This window comes from Lactuca serriola, chromosome 5 (assembly GCF_051521515.1).
Source record: "Lactuca serriola cultivar US96UC23 chromosome 5, Lser_US96UC23_V15, whole genome shotgun sequence".
Lineage (NCBI taxonomy): Eukaryota > Viridiplantae > Streptophyta > Magnoliopsida > Asterales > Asteraceae > Lactuca > Lactuca serriola.
In genome coordinates this window covers 169,091,196-169,112,524 of record NC_136412.1, presented here as the reverse complement: position 1 = coordinate 169,112,524, position 21,329 = coordinate 169,091,196, and positions in this window count along the sequence as shown.

The following is a 21,329-nucleotide window of genomic DNA, read 5'->3' as shown; positions in this document are numbered from 1 at the left end:
CAGTGTGTACGATCAGTCAGCGCCCGAACGGTAAAGATCCCCAAAATACCTTACAATATTATGTGATATGAATTGTTATGCATGCTAGAAGACTAGGTATTCATGATAGGACTAGAGTGGCCTGATTTGTGATGCCTTAGTCTAGGGAAGTTTGCCTATATGAGATGCGTTGCTAGTATGCGGGTAGATGGTGCATATCAGAAGTAGAGTACTCACTATCCGGAGTTTGGGGAGGAGGACTTGGGATGAACGCTGATGCGGTGTGGTCGGTAGTATTGGGCCCGTACTACCGAGGACACCGGGTCAGTGGGAGACCCAAGTAAGAATCCCTGGATATCGGGGACGGAGTAGGGTTGCGTTATCGAGTGCTATTACACTTGATGGAGTCTCTGATAGTTTTATGTTTTATTTCAGAGACATCATGGTTAGACCAGGCCACGGAGCGAGTACGAGGGGTGTGAGTGACGAGGATATTCGTCAGATGATTCACGAGGAGGTGGCGGCGGCGATCCGGGCTGAGATCCCGGAGATGTTTGGGTCTATTAAGACCACCCTGATGGAGACATTCGATGAGTGGTACGCCGCGTTGACTGAGGCTGCAACCGCTGCAGCTACCGCAGCTGTGGCCGCTGCTAGGCCACAGGGGGGTGACTCGTTGCTGTTCCGAGAGTTCAGCAACACGAAGCCACCGGAGTTCGATGGGACGCAGGATCCGATTGCGGCGATGAGGTGGATCGTGGACATAGAGGGGTGCTTCTACACTTGTTCATGCCCGGAGCACCTGAGAGTACGGTTCGCTTTGAACCAGCTCCGTCTGGGAGCGAAGGACTGGTGGAAGTTCGTGACGGCGAACTTCACTTTGGCAGAGACTACAGCGGTGACATGGGAGGGGTTTACTGCTATGTTCAGAGAAGAGTACGTTCCCCCGGTGGAGAGAGAACGATTGGTTCAGGAGTTCTTAACCCTAAAGCAGGATACTGACTCGGTGGTGGCGATCACGCGGAAGTTTCATGAGAGGGCGATGTTTTGCCCCGAGCTGGTGGCCACAGAGCAGGCTCGGATGAGCCGGTACTTGGGTGTTCTGAGGAGGGAGATCCAGGAGTTTGTGTCAAACTCCACTTATCATACTTTTACGGAGCTTCAGGCGAATGCCAGGAAGCGTGAGATCGAGTTGGAGACTCAGGCCAGGGAGGAGGCCGAGTCTCAGCAGACAGACCGGCGGCCGGCTCAGTCTCAGCCAGCAGCCAAGCGGATCAAGTCCGCCGATTCGAGGACGGGAGGTCCGAAGAGCCGCACTTGCGGAAAGTGCGGCAAGGGTCACGATGGGGCGTGTTGAGCCGGTGCTTGCTACAAGTGCGGCAAGGAGGGGCACATTGCTAGGGAGTGCCCCAAGGGGTTTACGGTTTGCTTTCATTGCAACCAGACAGGCCATAAGAAGGCCGAGTGCCCTCAGCTTCTTCAGGGATCTGCACCTGCTGCCGGAGCTACTGCGACTCGACCGGTGAAGGCCGAGGCCCCGAGGGCTCGGGGAAGAGCCTTTCAGCTGACTGCGGAGGAGGTCCGCGCTGCGCCCGATGTTGTGGCAGGTATGTTGTAATTCATGTAATTATTTTAATGTCGATATGTTATGCTTATGTTATTATACGCGTAGGTACTTTCCTTGTGAACTCTGTGCCTGCCTTAGTGTTATTTGACTCGGGTGCGAGTAGGTCCTTTGTGTCCTTAGCCTTTAGTCAGCATATCGGCGTTAGTCGTGAGTCGTTGAGTCGACCTTTGAGAGTTTCTATAGCTGACGAGAAAGTGATTTGTGCCACGGAGGTTCTTCGGGGATGCGTGCTAGAGATTTTCGGGGTCGAATTTCCTATTGACCTGATTCCTATTGCGATGGGCGATGTCTGTGTCATCGTAGGCATGGACTGGTTGAGCCGATTCGGTGCTGTCATCGACTGTGAGCGTCAGTTGGTGACCATACGAGACTATAGTGGGGGAGTTCTTTCGGTGTACGACGAGGGTACCCGTTCGGGATCAACTTTCTGTTCGGCCGCTAGGGCGAGACAGTGTCTGCGCTGGGGCTGTATGGGTTTTGTGGCGTATGTGATGGATACGCGGGAGGCTTCCGAGAGACCGAAGTCAGTTGAGGAGGTCCCTGTGGTGCGTGAGTTTTCAGATGTTTTTCCCGAGGAGCTGCCGGGAGTACCTCCTGTGAGGCAAGTAGAGTTTGGTATCGATCTGCTTCCGGGAGCCGCGCCTATTGTTAAGGTGCCTTATCGTCTTGCACCTCCAGAGATGCAAGAGTTGTCCTCGCAGCTCCAGGAGTTGCTGGGGAAAGGATTCATTCGGCCGAGTAGCTCGCCGTGGGGAGCACCTATTCTGTTCGTCAAGAAGAAGGATGGTTCACACCGGATGTGCATTGATTACCGGGAGTTGAACAAGTTGACGGTCAAGAACCGTTACCCGTTACCGAGGATCGATGATTTATTCGATCAGTTGCAGGGAGCATCTTGGTTTTCCAAGATCGATCTGAGGTCAGGATACCATTAGGTGAGAGTGCGGGATGAGGATGTCCAGAAGACAGCGTTTAGGACGCGTTATGGGCATTATGAGTTTGTGGTGATGCCTTTCGGGCTCACCAATGCCCCGGCTGTGTTCATGGATCTCATGAACAGGGTATGCAGACCGATGTTGGATCGATCAGTGATTGTATTTATCGACGACATTCTGGTGCATTCTAGATCTAGAGAGCAGCATGAGGAGCATTTGAGGGAGGTCCTTGAAGTATTGAGGTCGGAGAAGCTTTATGCAAAGTTCTCCAAATGTGACTTCTGGTTGCGGGAGGTCCAATTTCTAGGACATGTGGTTAATCAGAAAGGGATATTGGTCGATCCGGCCAAGGTTGAGGCGGTGATGAGTTGGGAGGTGTCGAAGTCACCCTCTGAGATCAGAAGTTTCCTTGGGTTGGCAGGGTATTATCGGAGATTCATCAAGGACTTCTCCAAGATCGCAGTGCCACTCACCAGATTGACCCGGAAGGGTGTTGCATTCTCATGGGGGCCCGAGCAGCAGACCTCCTTTGAGACACTTCGCCAGAGGTTGTGCGAAGCCCCGGTATTAGCTCTCCCAGAAGGGATGGAAGATTTTGTGGTATATTGCGACGCATCGATTTCGGGATTGGGTGCAGTGTTGATGCAGAGGGGTCATGTGATAACTTATGCGTCGAGGCAGTTGAAGCCTCATGAGGCGAGATACCCTACGCATGATTTAGAGTTGGGAGCAGTAGTGTTCGCTCTCAAGATTTGGCATCACTACTTGTATGGGGTTCGATGTACGATATACACGGACCATAAGAGTCTGAAGTATTTGATGGATCAGCCCAACCTAAATATGCGACAGAGGAGGTGGTTGGATGTGGTCAAGGATTATGATTGTGAGATCCTGTACCACCCATGCAAGGCTAATGTGGTAGCCGATGCATTGAGCCGCAGGGCGGAGAGCACTCCATTGCGAGACGTATGCTTGAGACTGACTGTGATGACTCCTATATTGGATGCTATTCGTAGGGCACAGGCTGAAGCTGTGCGACCGGAAATGCAGAAGAAAGAGCAGGTTGTGGGGTTAATTTCGGAGTTCGTTAAGGATGGGCGAGGGCTTATGACGTTTCAGGGTCGGATATGGGTACCGTTTGTGTGCGGTACGCGTATTACTTTGATGGGAGAGGCTCATAGATCGAAATTCTCGATCCATCCCGGTGCTACGAAGATGTATTTGGACCTAAGGAAAGAGTATTGGTGGCCCTGTATGAAGAGGGACGTTGCATGGTTCGTCGAGCGGTGCTTGAGCTGCCGTAGGGTTAAGGCTGAGCACCAGAGACCGCATGGCAAGTTACAGCCATTGGAGATCCCCGAGTGGAAGTGGGAGCAGATCACTATGGATTTCATCACCAAATTGCCGAGAACTGCCAGGGGAGTTGATGCAATTTGGGTGATTGTGGATAGGTTGACGAAGAGTGCACACTTCCTTGCCATCAGCGAGAGTTCTTCAGCGGAGAAGTTGGCAGAGATATATGTGAGAGAAGTGGTATCTCGACATGGGGTACCGATCTCGATTGTGTCAGATCGTGATGTGCGCTTCACTTCCAGGTTCTGGAAGAAATTCCATGAGGAGCTGGGTACTAAATTGCATTTTAGTACCGCATACCATCCCCAGACAGACGGTCAGAGCGAGCGGACAATTCAGACGCTGGAGGACATGCTCTGAGCGTGCGTGTTGGACTTCGGGGGTAGTTGGGATGCGTATTTACCATTGGCTGAGTTTTCCTACAACAACAGCCATCATTCGAGCATTGGTATGCCACCTTTTGAGCTGTTGTATGGTAGGAGGTGTCGGACCCCCATTTGCTGGGGAGAGGTGGGACAGAGAGTGATGGGCAGCACGGATATCGTGCTCCAGACGACATAGCAGATTCAGCAAGTGAGACAAAGGTTATTGACTGCCCAGAGCCGACAGAAGAGTTATGCAGACAGGCGCCGATCCGAGCTTGAATTTCAGGTCGGCGACTTCGTTCTCCTGAAGGTCTCTCCCTGGAAAGGAGTGATTCGATTCAGGAAGAGGGGCAAGTTGGGTCCCCGGTATATTGGGCCATTTCGTGTGAGTGCAAGGATAGGTCGGGTAGCCTATCGGTTGGAGTTGCCAGCGGAGTTGGGACAGATCCATGACACTTTTCATGTGTCGCAGTTGAGGAAGTGCATAGCCGATGAGTCGGCGGTGGTTCCATTAGAGGATATTCAGGTGGATGCGAGCCTGAATTATGCGGAGAGACCAGTGGCTATTAGGGATCGGAAGATCAAGGTTCTGAGGAATAAGGAGGTACCTCTGGTGTTGGTTCAATGGCAACATCGTAAGGGATCGGAAATGACTTGGGAGCCGGAACGAGAGATGCGGGAGCAGCATCCGGAACTATTTTCAGAATCAGACTTCGAGGGCGAAGTCTAATCCTAGCGGGGGAGAGTTGTAACAGCCCGGAATCTCAGGTATTGTTAAATTATGTTTTTGGGGGTGATTTGAGAGGGGACTCGGCGAGTTGGAGCCTAGACTCGCCGAGTAGGATCGCAGACTTGGTCGCGGGTTCGCGACTGGACTCGACGAGTCCAGATATGGACTCGGCGAGTCGACGCTGTACAGCAGAAACCCTAACCGTTCGGTTTTGGATCGTATATAACGCCTCTTAGGCCGTCATTTTCCGTCTTTTGGTCGATTGAAAGGAACCCTAATCGTTGTGGACGTCTAGAGCAGGAGAGAAAGCTATTGGAACTTGGAGGAACTTGTTAGGCAAGAAGAAGAAGAAATTGGCCAAAGGAATATCAAGGAGGATCGAGTCCTGAGGTTTGGGGGACACAGAGAGAGCGTTTTTCAGGTAATACTCGGATCAATTCTGTTATCTTGATGTGTATACGAATCTAGGGTTTATGAAACCCATTTAGTGATTAGATGGATTATTATGTTATTGCCCAGACGTTTATACCCCCAGTAATGAGATGTTTAGAAGTCCAGAAAGTCCCATGATTGTATATCTCGGGACCATACGTAATTCAGGAAGCAGTTGCTCGTCTGCATGGCCTGGACTCGCCGAGTTGTTCTTCAGACTCGGCGAGTAGCTTGAAGATTTACTGGGACTCGCCGAGTTGTTCTTCAGACTCGGCGAGTGGAGTCGGGATGGCCCCGCGATTCTTCCAGGTGTAACTCGTCGGGTCGAGGAGAATACTTGACGAGTAGATAGGGAATCTCAGAGAGTTGGAGGACGTCTAGACTCGCCGAGTCGCCATGGCACTCGCTGAGTCCGGTCGAGTTGACCGTTGACCGTTGACCAGAGTTGACCTAAGTCTGACTTCTTAGGGATAGTCACACTTAGAAGAGATAAGTGTTAATGAGATATGTGATGTTATAGGGAGGTTGTAGCTCGTCGGATTGTACACGAGTCATTTTGGGATTTGCTAGCTTTCAGCTTCTACGAGGTGAGTCTTCTCACTACACTGTACCCGGAAGGGTTTGACTGTGTGACCGGAAGGTCAGATATGATATGTGATATGTATGCTATATGTGATAAGTTATTTGTTATATGTGTGCTATGTATGTTATGTGGGCCGGAAGGCAATATGTATGGGCCGGAAGGCGATTATGTTGTGGGCCGGAAGGCGTTGTATTGAGGACCGGAAGGTCAGGGCCTGGAAAGGCGTATGTGCGTAAGTGTATATTGGGGGACTCACTAAGCATTTATGCTTGCAGTGGTTATGTATGTGTTTCAGGTACTAGCGAGGACCGTGGGAAGGCGCCGGCGTGATCGATACACACTGAAGATTGTTTTTATGATCTTGGGATTTAGACTATTTGTATCTGATATAATACTTAAAATCATTTATGCCTTGTTTCGAATGGAAATACCCTATTTTTTTTAAATGAAAATTTTGTTTAAAAATTTGAGTTGTTACAAAGGGATCACATGGGTTTAGTGCTTAATGAGATGAAGAATTTTCGAATCTGTTCTGAGTTTACGTGTGCTGTTCTCAGACCTTCTGGATGCAAATTCAATTGGTGACTTACAGTTTGCGTTTTCTTCTCTAATACTCCTAAGTTTTTCTTAACCTGATTCACTTTAAAGACTAATTTTTGTTTTAGGATAGTTTAAATTTGCGCATTTACTTTCGTTTCTCTCCTATGCACAAATTTAGGGGGAGAAATAAAAACAAAACAAAAATTAGAAAAAGTTTCAAAAATCCAAAAAAATTAAAGATAATCAGAAAATAAAAAAATATATATTGGTTATGAAATCTGTTTGAGGGAGATGTTTTGGGAAGTGATATTATCAAGTGATAACAGGCAACCTGAGTCTACGTAACTTACCCAAAGTTGAAGGGTCTATGTTTTGACTTGATGCATTGGTAGGCACGAAAAATTTTAAAATGGACTTGACTAGGGAGAGTTGAACTTAGGAAATTTATAGACTTGACAATACGACGCTCGGATAGGTTGAGCAGGGAGATATATATGGGAATCTACTCGTCACATTAAATGAACCCGTACTTGGAACCGTGGTTTAACTTTTCCTTGATGTGCGGATTCTGTCCTTAATTTCGGTTGGATGGGGCGACTGGTAAATTCCGATAAATTAGGTCTGTAGAATATCATTTTCTTTCTTTCCGTCTGTTAGTCATATGTTGTCTCCTTTGCGTGACCTCCAATTCGACCTGGTACACAACATATGCAACTCTATTTCTCTGCAGGCTGTATATAAATGTGTGAAATACTTCTTATCTGTTAGCCATATGCTGTCTCCTTTGCGCGACTTCTAATCCGACCTGGTCTACATCATATGCAACCTTCTTCTTCTCAACCCCTCTGAAGTAGTTAGCAATAGAATTATGAATCACTTCTCTCTCTGAATGGTTGTCTGCTCACCCGGTGTAAGGAGTACTCTGGAAGTTCTTGATGGCTGGGGCATATCAGGAAGCGGGAAACATGTTCCAGTACAATTAAAATTGAACACTCAAAGATTGTCTATAGATCTTGCTGCTCAATTTAGGTGGACAACAATATCCCTGGTCGTCGTCAGATGAATGGTCCTTAAGATATAGTATCTAAGAAATTAGGATCAGATGTAAATTTTAGGATTTTAAGTTCATCCTGTCTTGTAACAAATAGTATGTCCTAAATTTGTCAGAATTTTTCGTGTTTAAGTGGACAACAATACCGACGATCGACCAGACAAAGATGTGAATATGAAAGATAGTGACAAGTGGATAAAGGTTGTCTAAAAACTTTGATCCGAAATCACTCTTAAAGTTAGATATCATTTTTGTTTTTGTTAAATTTGTCATAGTTTTTTCTAATTTAAATATTATGGGAGAATTAAAAATTAAAAATAATGAAAATATAAAAAAATTATTAAAAAATCAAAGAAAAATTAAAAATCCAAAAATAGTGTTATTTTTGTTCTATTTCTTGTTCAGGAAAATCAAAAATCCAAAAATATTTTTTGATTCTATTTTAATTTGTGTATTAAGTTTTCTTTTAGTTTTGTTTTTGTCTTGAAAAGTGATTTCAGGTATAGATAAGACTCATGGAGTTTGTGTTGAAGATTTCTGAGCCAAAGCCTCGTCTGTGAGCATCGAAGAATTCTCATTTGAGGGAGCAAGAAATGAAGATTATTCTTTCAACATTCAATCTTTCAACCCCAGAAGCAAGGTGAAGCTGAAATTGAAGAATATGTGACAGATTGCATTGAAGCCTCCTCAATCAGTCTGCTGCTATCTTCAACCTGCTGAAGTGATCTAGAAGATTTGTTCTCTCTGAAGTTCTCTCTGAAGATTCTCACGCTGAAAGTATCATCTTTCAAGAATCAGTATGTCAAGCCTCCTCACCCGACGTGCGTTCAATGCCAAATTTTGAAGAAAAGCCCAACTGCTCAAGATGAAGTCATTCATTGAAGATTCATCAAGTTCATCTTGAAGTCATGAAGAATTTGAAGATTAATGTTGAAGCCAAGTTCCCAATGAAGATTATCAAGAAATCCAACTAATTTTTAGGGGGAGTTTGTTGGGTCATTAAGAAAAGAAAGCTATAAACCAAGGGGGAGATTGTTAGGTCAAAATATGGTTTATACTTTACTTTTCTGGGCAAATTTTTTTTGTGTAATATTTTATGAATTTATGGTCTAGTTTACGGCTGAGTTTACAGCCGTAAACACCTTACGACCGTAAAATCATTTATGGCCCATGTGTGTCCGGCCATATTCAAGTATAAATAGAGGTGTTAGGGTGAGGAGTAGAGAGGGATGAACCCTAGAGAGTTTATTGCCAGAGAGAAACAGGAGCTTTTATGTGTGCGTGAATCTTTTGTATTCGGATCATAATTTATATCAATATATACAAAGATTCATATTATTCTTCTTCTTCTACTTCTCTTCTTATTTAATCTGACATCATCCGTTTGATTGGGATTCCGCACCATCAAACGGATCTGACTGATACACAGGCAGATTAGGGACTTTACAGGTCAATAGGCGCCCCATGCTTTCTGTGGGTGCCCTATGCCCATAAAAGGACAACACAGTCGAGATCTTACGCTAAAACAAGGGCATTCAAGAAAAACCAAAAGCACGTTGCGCCATGGATAAACACGTCGCGTAGAGGTCTTTTTCACATAGTGAAAAGACTTAATCTATTAAGTTTAAACCCCAAACTTCTAGATCTAATCCTTGACAATTTCTCAGTGAATAAAGTTTGAAACATTTCTCATTCAGTTACTCCAATGAAGTCGGATGGAAACTTTTGTACTCTAAAAGACCTAAATATCACACATAACTTGCATAGCTTAGAGGACATGCACAAAACACCAACTTTCCAAGTCAAAGAGGTCCATAAGACAATTCTAAGTGCTCAAAAGGAGCTGGAGTCATCACAACTCCAAGCTCACCACCAAAAAGGGACCATAAGTGCATTTTTTTGACAATAAGCAAGATCTAGCAAACTAAAAGGAATGATTGAAGATTTATACTCAAAAAGGTCAATAAATGAGGCAAATTTATGGGATCTACACTTGAGCCTTTCTTCTATGTACCAAAATGAACTCTTGATCCTCAAGATTTAACCAAAAAATAGAGAAATCAGCTTCCCAAATGATTCCAATGCTCAAAACAAGTTACATACTACTAAGGTTTTGTAGGATCACTCTAGGGGACGATGGAGGCTGATAGTGAGCTAACCCTAGGGGTTAATGGTGCTTAAATAGCCTCCATAACCCTAAAAAGCTATTCACCCCATGGGCCTAAGCGTGTTGTGCCCGTAAGAAGCACATCGTGCTACTTGCGATTAATTACTGATTTCAGTTTTCAAATTTCAACGAATTATTTTAATGAAATCCATATTAAAATTACATACCATGAATAAGGATGTTACAGTATGTAAGAGTAGGTTCTATAGTTTCTTTTTGTCAACGAGCTTCTAATCGGCTGGTATAGAACTTTCTTTGGAACGTAGGCTAACTCCAGAGTTTCTGAACTGTAACTTTACTACTAATTGATCTCAACTATGGTTATTTCATCTATTTGAGCTGCCGCCATTAAGTAAATCCATGTCTTTATGTGGAATGGTTCACATTATTCACACAACAACCACTCTTATTTTAGACTTTTAGATATCCTTTTAAAAGATTCCATACAACCAAGTACCACTTCTTTGTCTGGATTAGGAGTTTTTTTTTTTATATTCCACATGGTGTACCTTCATTGGGTATGAGTTGGATCTTATGAGATATGGTTTCTAGGATGATAAGATAGAATTTTCATGAGAAGTAGGAATATCATGTTAAAGATAATGTCCTCTATAAAGGTACGCTTGGAGAAAATCTTGAAGGAAAGTTGAAACCACACGAGTATTGTTAATTTCAATTCAATTCGATTACAAAGAATGACACTACATGACCTGTCTGCACTCTAGAGATATGTGAAAGTTTACTTGTCGAATATGAAGACAAAATATTATCTAAAGGCCTTGAGCATGAAAGATTCCATATTGTGGAAGAGTAATGATATACGAGCTAAGCTCATTTGAAAATAATGAAAGTTGGTCCTTCGTCAAGCTACCAATAGGGAATGAAGGACTACAAAAGATGTGGGTATTCAAGGTCAAAGACGAAGATGGACATGATCAAGAAGTACAAGGCCAAATTAGTCGTCTTTGGTAATGTGCTTCAAAAGGTCTATATTTTGAGCAACTAGATTGAAAGATTGCATTCTTTCATTGAGACCTTGATGAAGATATACACATGGCACAACAAAATGGTTTTCAGATAGCTAGTAAAGAAAACATGATGGGCAAGTTAAAGAAAAATCTATATGGATTGAAGCAAGCTCAAAGGTAATGGTATTTTAATTTTTATATTATTATGTACATGAATTACTATGTGATTTGTTAGATGGTTCTTTGTTGCTTCCTAATGAAGTTTAGTTCCTCCTATATCATCCTTATATTGTGTGTTGATGACATGTTGTTAGCTGGATCAAGCATACATGAGATTAGCAAAATGAAGAAGTAGTATTACAAATAGTTCAAGATAAAGGACATAGGAGATACCAAAGAGATTCTATACATGAGCATAGTTAGAGGTAGTTGCTGGTATTCTAAAGTGTTCCCAACAAAAGTATATCAAGAAAGTCATGGAGAAATTATGCACGACAAATGCTAAGGCCAAAAGCACACGTTTGGGGAGTCTTCTGATATTCTCAAAGAAGCAATCCCAAAGAAGGATGCAAACAAACAAGACATGAATAAAGTTCCTTATGTCACAACAATTGATAGTTTGATGTATATTATGGTATATACTATGCCGTATGTTACTCTTGTAGTGAGATTTATTAGTTGATTTATGTCAAATCTAGGAAAGAAGCATCGGGAAGGAGTCAAGTGGTTTCAATGCTAGTTGAAAGGGTTGCTTTATGGTTCAATAAAAAGAACACAAATGTAGATTTTGGGAGGTTGGGTATATTCAAAGAGAATAACATAATTTATGGGTTCACTATTGTGGGTACATTCATCAGTTGGATGTCCAAATTATAAAAGATTGTTGCTCTATAATTCATAAAAGTATAATATATGGCAATTATAGAAGCTTCCACATAGTTTATATGATAGCTTATATGGTTGAAGAACTCCGAATCAGAGTTTGGAAAGAAACAATATAACTATGTCCTACATTGTGATAACCAAAATGCAGTGAACATGGAGAAGAATCTAGAGTGTCATAGCATTCTGATAACCAAAGTGCAGTTTATCTGTTCTGGATAATTAGTTTTGTAGAAATGCCAAGGCCATTGAAAGGCTTTTATGAAAAATGACTAAATGGTCAACATGTCATTTTTATCTTTTTAATGTGCGACATAATCAAATAAATCTAACATTTTATTGTAGATAGTAATAATGGTCTAATTAATAAAAAACACATCAAATGTTGTCATTCTATTAGAAAATTTTAAATATCACTTTGGTCGCTACGGTTACCAAAATATAATAACATTTATGTTATTTGTCCACTATTTTATTATTCAATCTCAAAATACATGCACCCATTATTTGTTTGAGTTTCTTACCGTTAGGCAACAGTCACTCTTGTAATTAATTCAAATTGAAATAAGACTATGAAGAATATGACCGTTTTGTAACGGTCTAAAAACTACATATTTATAGTAAAAAATTCTTGGTCAATCTGCATACTTTTTCCGTTACGCTCCTCCCCTCCTCTCTTCAATTCCTTATCTCCAAAGTATACTCTTTCACTTTATAATTTGTTCTCTATATCATCATTTTCATAATTTGTTGATGATTACTTTATTCAAAACAACTTGTTGACAACCATATGATTGTTTCATATAGCCTCCAGACCTATAAATCCATTTAAGCTCTTCTTAGCTTATTTGATTTCCTTTTTCAGAAAGAAAAAAAAAACATGTATTTGGCTAACTTATGTGTAAGTCTTCGTAAATTTATCGCAATCGACATAACTTGGATCGACAAATCCTGCGTTGAGGAAGGGAATTCAATTTGCCAGGGCTCAGAAAGTCTCTAAAGAAATTGGTGAGTATAGTTATCTTGTATAGTGATCCCCATGATAACCTCAAGCTGCTCGAAACTTTTTGGTATTGTGGTAGATTGAAATGCCAAAGCCGACCATAATCTGATTCTAGACTTGGATTCCCATTACATGGCTCCTGATTCCTATTCTTTCTGTACAAAGTTAGGGATCTTGTTGCTGTAAATAACAATTTCATAAAAAGCAAGCTTACTTGAAATGTCTAAGCTTAAAATAGCAATTTTTCTTGCTCCTGATTCCGGACCCATACAAAAACTACCCCCTGAGTAGAAAGTTTCACATATGGGTCCTCCAAGAACACCAACAGCTTCACCCATGGACACCCCATGCATGTACAAATTGAATAATTTTTTTGAGTGCTGATCGTTATACATAATTTTCTGTTTCAGGTAAAATCATTACCATCAGAATTTGCTAACAAAACAGTAAATTGATGTTTCTCATTGATATCTGTGTGTTTTCCTAAACAAGAGAACACCTTACAGAAGTGAGGCTTTTCCATCAACCTTCTAAAGATAGAAGCAACTGCAGGTTCTAGATGAGTACTCTTCAAGTCTTTTTCAAAAATATTGAAGTGAAGTATGCAGTTGTCAAAAAATATTGAAGTGTGGGAAGGGTCACACCGGGGTTTGTAGGTCCGGTGGTGCATGCCGCAAGTGCGGAAAGGAGGGGCACTATGCGAGGGATTGTCGGCAGTCAGCGCCGGTTCGAGATTTGAGGATTTGTTATCATTGCCATCAGATTGGAAATTTGAGCGTCAACTGTCCTCAGCTTGCTGCAGGACCGGTGCAGGCTCCAGCACCGGCCACGTTGAGGATCACAGGTGGAGGTCAGGGTGGAGCAGAGCCCCCAAGGGCTCAGGGTCGTGCTTTTCAGCTTGTAGCAGAGGAGGTCAGGGCAGTGCCAGATGCAGCTGCGGGTATGATTCTTTCTTGATGTCTTATTATCTTGTGATTATTGTGGTGTATTGTTTATGAGCTGGTATTTGTTTGGTTTTCGATGTGGTATTCGTTATTTTGCGGGTTTGTGGTTTTGGTTATGGGTTATTGTTTTGGGAATTTTGTTGGTTATCATTCATGAGGGTTATTAGCGGAAACCCGACATTGGGTTGCAAGCCGGGTAGCTTCTGCTTTCTGAGGAGTGGTTAGATGCAGATTGAGTTTCTTTCGAGCAGGTCGATCGGTGTTAATGTGAGATCTCGTTGAGGTTGTTTATGCTTGTGAGAAGCAGTCCGCGTGTAAGTGTTTTCTTTGTACAAGAGTTGTTCTGGTAGGTCGATGATGGCGACCGGTGGTTGATAGTCAGTGCCCAAGTGGGGGAGAATTGGAGAATTCTCCGGGAGATCGATAAGTATTTGGGAGTGCTTAGCTGTTGGGATTCAGCAAGTGTTCTGTCAGCCTAGAGTATAGGCTGATAGGAGTAAGTGTCGGGCATGCGGGGCGGGATACAGACCTAGGGCATTTGACTGTGGAGGGCCTGGGAGCAGGCCGGGATCGAGTATGTATGATGGAGTTAGAGTTCGGAACCCCTAGAGGGCTAGAACGGTATGCATGGGAGGATTTCCAGGGGGGATAGCCCGGAATGTTGAATGCTAGTTGAGCGGTCCGGATAGACTGAAGGTCGGTAGGCGTACCAGTCAAGCCGAAGGCTCGGAGAACGGTCCAGCCAAAGTGAAGGCACTGAGAGCGGTCCAGATTGGCTGAAGGTTCTGAGAGTGGTCCAGATGGGCTGAAGGCCTGGTGAGGCGGTCCAGTCATGCTGAAGACTCTGCAGGTAATGTTGGATCAGTTGAGGATATGGATTGGGTATGTTGCAGTGTGATTGCATTTAGAAGGTCTGGCCTCGGGTAGTGATCTTGATTAGTGGAGATAGTACAGGGGCTTGAGAGTCCCTGCGATGAGAGTCAGAGTATGTGTGTTGGATGGATAACGGATACGCTAAAAAGGGTGGTGTAGCGTTGGGCGAGCACCGTGGCACTTGTTGGAGTGGCAATATGGACAAGTGGATTCCTTGGAAAAGGAAGTGAGAGAGGTGCGTAACCCTAAGAGGGAGTGCAAGTTCACAAAAGTGAAAGCGGCAGAGCAGGGTTATGATTAGAGTAATTCGAGTATGGTTTTTGAGCAACGTGTTTGCGGCAGTGGATTAGAAGCTCATCCGGTTTGGGATGTCTGTTGAGGTTGCAGAGGAATTCCGCAGATGTAGAGCCAGAGATTCGGAAGGGATGCAGGGAGATAGTCTTGGGCTCTTAGTGTGAGCCTGATCAGGGTTTTGGATATGTATTAGAGGTTCATCCTGGGGGATGTTGGAGGATATCATCAGTGTATCAGGTTTTCCCAACCTGAGGGTGCTGGAGAAAGTTCAGCATGCGTATGTGATTGCAAGAGGAGAACTCGTGGGAGTTGCTCTGAGATTGAGAATGGGTCTTTCCGTCGTCACAGAATGGATAGAGTGGGTTTCGGATCGGGAATCCGATGGTTCTTGGCTTTCTAGCTCTTATGGGTCGAGTGATTGTTGGGATTTGGGGCAGTGATGCTTCATGGGTAATTCTCGGTTGTTGAGTGTGATTATCAGAGGGTACAACCGGTGCCCGGCTCAAGACGGTGGTCAGGACAGCGTAAGGAAAGAGAGAGTGTGTTGAGTTTCGATGGGTATGCCTTGAGGGATTTGGCCCGGTTAAGGCCAGGTGGCGCGTTGTGGGAGTATCTTTGGGATTCAATTGCTGTAGGCTTCGAGGACGAAGCCTAATTTAAGTGGGGGAGAATTGTAACATCCCGAAATATCAAGAGTAGAGTGGAAGGGCTAAAAGAGTAAATTGGGAAAGAGTGACTCAGCGAGTCCATGGATGAACTCGGCGAGTAGAGTTGCGATTTGGTCGCGTGTTAAGTAGCCGACTCGGCGAGTCAATGAGATGGACTCGGCGAGTAGGCGCTGAGTGGAGAAAACCCTAATTCTTGGGGTTGAGCCCTATATAAAGAACATTATGTTTTCCTCCCAGCCTCTTTATCCCCCCTTGAGTTCCAGAAACCCTAAAATCGTGGAGAAGCACCATTGTTGAGAAAATTGGAGCTTGGAGAGGTGGTTGTTGAAGAGATTCTAAAGAAGAAGAGGCTTGGATCAAAGGGCTTTGCAAGGATTCGGGATAATCTTCTCTTGGAGCTTCCTTTTGAGGTATCTTTCCATTGTTTGAGATGCTATTGTCTAGATTCTTCATTTTGGGGGTGTTGAGATCTTATCTTTTGGTGTTTTGGTGTTTAGAGATTAGATCTGAGGTTGCTACCTCAGATCTGGAATGGAAAGGAATTAGAATGCATGAAAGTCCCTGTGTTGAGTGTTGGATGAAGCTATCATGTCCCAAACCTTAGCCCTAATGTGCAAAATGCATAGATCTCTTTGGATTCACGTAAAGTTTGCCACATTACGTGATGGATGAGTTGTAGGAGGCTAGATCTATGTTTTGGAGCATTTGCATGGCCTGGAATGCTTCTGAATGGATTCAGACCGGTAGTACTCGGTGAGTCACATAGGTGTACTCGACGAGTTGCTTGAAGATGAGCTGGAACTTAACGAGTTGGAAGAACAACTCGGCGAGTTGGATGAAGATGGCCTGGAACTTGGCGAGTTGTATGAACAACTCGGCGAGTAGGTTGAAGATAGCCTTAGACTCGGTGAGTCTGTTCTTGGACTCGACGAGTCTTGTCGAAGAGTTCCAATATTTTCTGGTTGAGTTGAGAATCGACGAGTCAAGGGATGACTCGGTGAGTTGTGGGTGAGTGGACTCAGAGTTGTTGCACTAGGCGAGTCTCGGGGTGACTCAGCGAGTTAGATCGCGGATTGAGGGAAGTTCTGAGTATGGGGACTTGGCAAGTCATCGGGTTGACTCGGCGAGTAGAGTCAGTCAGGGGTTGACTTTGACCTTGTCTTTTACCAAGGGTTGACCAGTGGTTTCCAGGGCCGTTTTGGTAATTGTTGATTATTGTTTTGAGTTCAGTGCATTGGTGGTTGTCAAGTGGTGGAGATCGTGTTAGTGATCGGAGCAGCTTGGGTTATCTGTTCAGTCGGCAGTATCGAGGTGAGTTATCCTCACTATATCATCAGGGTCTACGGCACGAAGGCCGGCCCTTATCGGATTGAGATCCGGGTAGTTGTTATGTTGGTGTTGTGATATGTTTGCATCCTGAGAGCTAGGGTGGTATATGTTAGAGACCTGATTGAGATCGGTATCCTAAGAAATAGGGAGATGCTATGCTAGTGACCTGTTAGGTCGGTATCCTGGTTAGGATGATGATATGCTATGTGATCTGTTTAATCTGCTTGTTGACTGTGAATTGCTATATGATTGTATGTATATGTGCACATGGTTGTTTGGACTGGAGTTGGGTTGAGGCGGGTCCTTCTGTGTGTTGTAGGCCAAGATACCCAGGGTGTACCGGTTGTCCCGAAGGCCCAGCGAGCGGTCCGGATAAGCTGTAGGCCCCGAAAGGGCAGACCAGACGTGCCGAAGGCTCGGAGAGTGGACCAGATAGACTGAAGGCCCGGTGCGGGCGGACCAGTCATACTGTAGACTCAGAGAGTGGACCAGGTGGGTTGAAGGCCCGGGAGCGGGCGGACCAAAAACACTGTAGACTTGATGTATGTGGATAGACTCAGAGGGTGGACCAGGTGGACTATAGGCCGGTGCGGCGGACCAGTCACACTGTAGACCCGAAGTGCATGGCTGTTCTGTGATCGGATATGTTATGGCATGTTATGCGTGTATGGTATTTGTGGTTGGTATTTTGGGGGTATCTCACTAAGCTTTCGGGCTTACAGTTGTGGTTTAAATGTTTTTCAGGTTCTTCAGGTAATCGTGGCAAGGCGAAGGCATGATCGTACCGCTCCTCATGATTTTGTAGTATTGTGATTCTGGGAACACGTTAAATGTTTTGTATTGAAAACCTTTTTGTAAAGATTTAATGGAATCGAGATGTTTTTGAAAAATTAAAATTTGTTGTATTGTTCGGTCGTTACGTGCTAAGCATAAGGGAAGTTTTCAATTCACAAATATAATTGCATAGTTTTCAGAACAATACACGAACCGAGTACTTAACATACATGCAAACTACAATAGGTATAGTTTGATGTAGTCTAAAGTCGAAACTACAAAAACTACAAACTCATCTGATTTGTTGGTCATTTGATTTTAAAAATACAAATCATTTGATTTTAAAGATATGGTAGTTCAGTTTTTCATACAGTGTTCTTGTTCTTGTTGTTTTCTTTACTCATCTGACTTATAGTTGTTTGATTTCAATTGGTAAGTTCATACTTTTTATTTGATGTTAGGTCTTTAATAAAATGACACAATAAGCTTTTTTTTCAGTCAAATAATGATGTAAATTTTAGGTTGATTAATGCATACAATTTGCTATTTGTTAGGATAATCGAGCTTGATTAGTTATATAATACATTAGTTAAGTGTGATGTTGAGAACCTTGACAATTTAGCTCTTACATTGAATTGATTCTTGTTGCTATTTGAAGTGATAATATGTTTCTTACATTGGAATTTTTTGAACATATTCATGATGTAATGTCATAAAATAAATTGTATCTTAAAAGAACTATTATAAAAATGTTTTTTGAGGGGTAATGTATTAAATTTTCATTGTCAATCAGATATCAAATCAAACAACAAGTTTCAGTCAACAGTTAACTCGGTCAGAACTTTTAACCGAGTCAGAACTTATAACTTAGTCAGACCCTATCAAACAACCTATTAGACATTATAATTGTCACTTACAAAGCATATATGTAATAAAATAATTAAAAATATATTTATGATTCAATATTGATGCATTAACCTATCAATGAAATCAGTAATCAAAAACAGTTTTGAAATTTGCCTACATTTGGTAGTTTTATATACGTTCAATTATCAATTAAGTTGAAATCATCAAAAATGCAAGAAACATAAGGATGGTCTCGCAGTCGTGTTGTAGGAATCATAGTCACAAGGAACATGGAACATGTTGAAACATGGAAAAAAGCGGGAACGAGGATCTGTAATTTTTTGTTTTCAGTACAAAGGGGGTAGCTTCATTCGGAACGTGAATCTCATACACAGAACGTTGTACCAAGTTACTCTGGTACGAAGTACCATATATAAACGGAAAAATATACATTGTGACTTAGTAATGCATAAAAGTAAAAATCACATTAAGTAAAACATAACTATTTCAAATTTCATAACTTCAAAAAGAAACATGGTTTGTCAATAGAAAAGTAAAAAACACGAACATAACATGATATTCATTAACCCTTTGCCTTCCCATTCCCACCAACACTAGCAACATCTTCGTCTAAATTCTACCATTGCATGTCCTCGAATCTTGCACTTGGCCTTTCAAAATATGCATTTTTCATATTCATATCCCATTTTTTGTGTGGGCCGATTTTATAACTTTTAGAAAAATGTGATTGTAGGTGAATATTAGAATGGATAAACACATGTTTGTCGGCCCTTTTACTATTTTAGCGGTTTCCCTAAACATTGTGTATGTGTAGTGTCCTAATTTTCACAATAAATTTTTAGATAAAAACCATTTTCATAGTTCAACCATCCATGAAACTGTTCTTTCAAAACATAAACCCAAAAAGAAAATCAGATTATCATAACATTGCGGAATCTTAAACATAAAAATTATTGAATGATGTGTAAAATCATGTGTTCGCCTTCCAATGATCCTCGGAATTACCTGAAACATTTAATCCACAACTTTAAGCCAAAGCTTAGTGAGTTCCCCAAAATATCACATATATCACATATAAGTATATATTACAACATGTCCATAACAATCTCGTGTCCAAATCAACCCACACCAACAGGTCTGTATCAACCATGGGTCCGTATCGACCCACAACAAAGCATGCAATATATAATCAACGAGCAAGACCCTACTAGTCTAGGAAACAACCATGAAATAACAATTATGCGATAAGTAATACCGTAAGTAAATCACCTCGCAGATAAACAGGATAACCAAAACCACATGTAAATACTAGTAGATTGGTTTCACACACCACCCATAAATCAAACCAAAGGTCAACCTCAACTATGACCTAAAACCCTAAAGCTTCATTGGGTCCTTAATAGAGGTAACCAATGGATTTCTGTGGGTAGCTGATGAAAATACATCGCTCACTTCGAGGTTCGGGCTTGTCGTGAGTCCCGCGCCTTACGAAAGCCTCGCAACCCCAAACCTTGATGTGGTCTAAAGTCGAAACATTCCCAGTCCACATCTCGTGAGGTGTTTTAGCAACCTTTTTGGTAGGGACTAGATTAAGGATATGGGCGGCAGTCTCTAAGGCATACCACCAAAATGAGATTGGTAACGAAGCTTGAATCATCACGAAACGAACCATGTCCAACAAGGTTCGGTTGTGCCTCTCAGCCACCCCATTAAGCAGTGGTGTTCTAGGAGGTGTCAAATTGTGAAACAATTCCACATTCCTTAAGATAGTCATGGAACTCTGTACTAAGATACTCTCCACCTTGATCGAATCAAAGCATCTTAATGTTCCTACCCAGCTGATTCTCCACTTCCTGTTCAAACTCTTTGAACTTTTCAAAGGTTTCTGACTTATGCTTGATTAAGTAGACATAACTATACCTACTATAACCATCAGTAAAAGTCACACAGAAGTGACTAGACTCCCTTGTGGCGGTTCTGAAGGGTCCACACACATCTGTATCTATGAGGTCCAACAAACTTTCACCCTAGCACAAGTACCAGTGGAGGGTGAGTTAGTCATTTTTCCAAGTAAACAAGATTCACAACTCTCATCTGACCTTAAGTAAAATGACTACAAGACTCCAGCCTTTTGGAGTTGGCCTATGCGCTTCTTGTTGACTTGTCTAAAATGACAATGCCACAAGGATGCCTTATAAAAACTAGTCGAATAATCGATATGCAACACATTATTTCCTACGTTGTCTATAACCAACATAGTTTCAGATACACCATCACAAGGTAATGCTTTAAAATAAAGAACATTATTATAAAAAGCATTAATATCACCACATTCATTATCAAATGTAAAAGTAAATCCTTGTTTGTACAAACAGTGAAAAGAAATAATATTTCTCGCCATTTCAGACGAGTAACAACATTTATTCAAATCTAACATTAACCCACCACTCAGCAATGAAGAATAAACTCCAATCTTGGTGACAGGTGAAGCTTTCCTATTCCCCATGATCAAGTTTACCTTCCTGTGCTCCACATCCTGACTTCATCTTAGATCCTGCAAATCAGAACACATATGATTACCACAACCTGTATCAAGGACCAAAGAATTAGTATGTGGTGAGTTATTAGACAATATAGAGTAAATACCTGCATGGGTGGGTTTAACCTTCCCATCCTTAACATCTTCCATGTACTTGGGGCAGTTTCGTATCCAATGCCCCTTATCATGACAATAGAAGCATTCAGCTTCTTTTTGGTTGGAAGAGGGAGCGACAGAAGCACCTTTGGTTCCACTCGAAGAGGAGCCATCAAGAGACTTTCCCTTGGTACCCTTCGAAGGGGTCTTCCTATTTTTCCCTTTGCCTTTCCCGATTTCCAGAATAGGGGTGGTGTTAGGAGTAGGAGTGGTAACAACCGATTTACCTTTGAGACCACTAAGAGCAGTCGTCAAAAGTCCTTGAATATT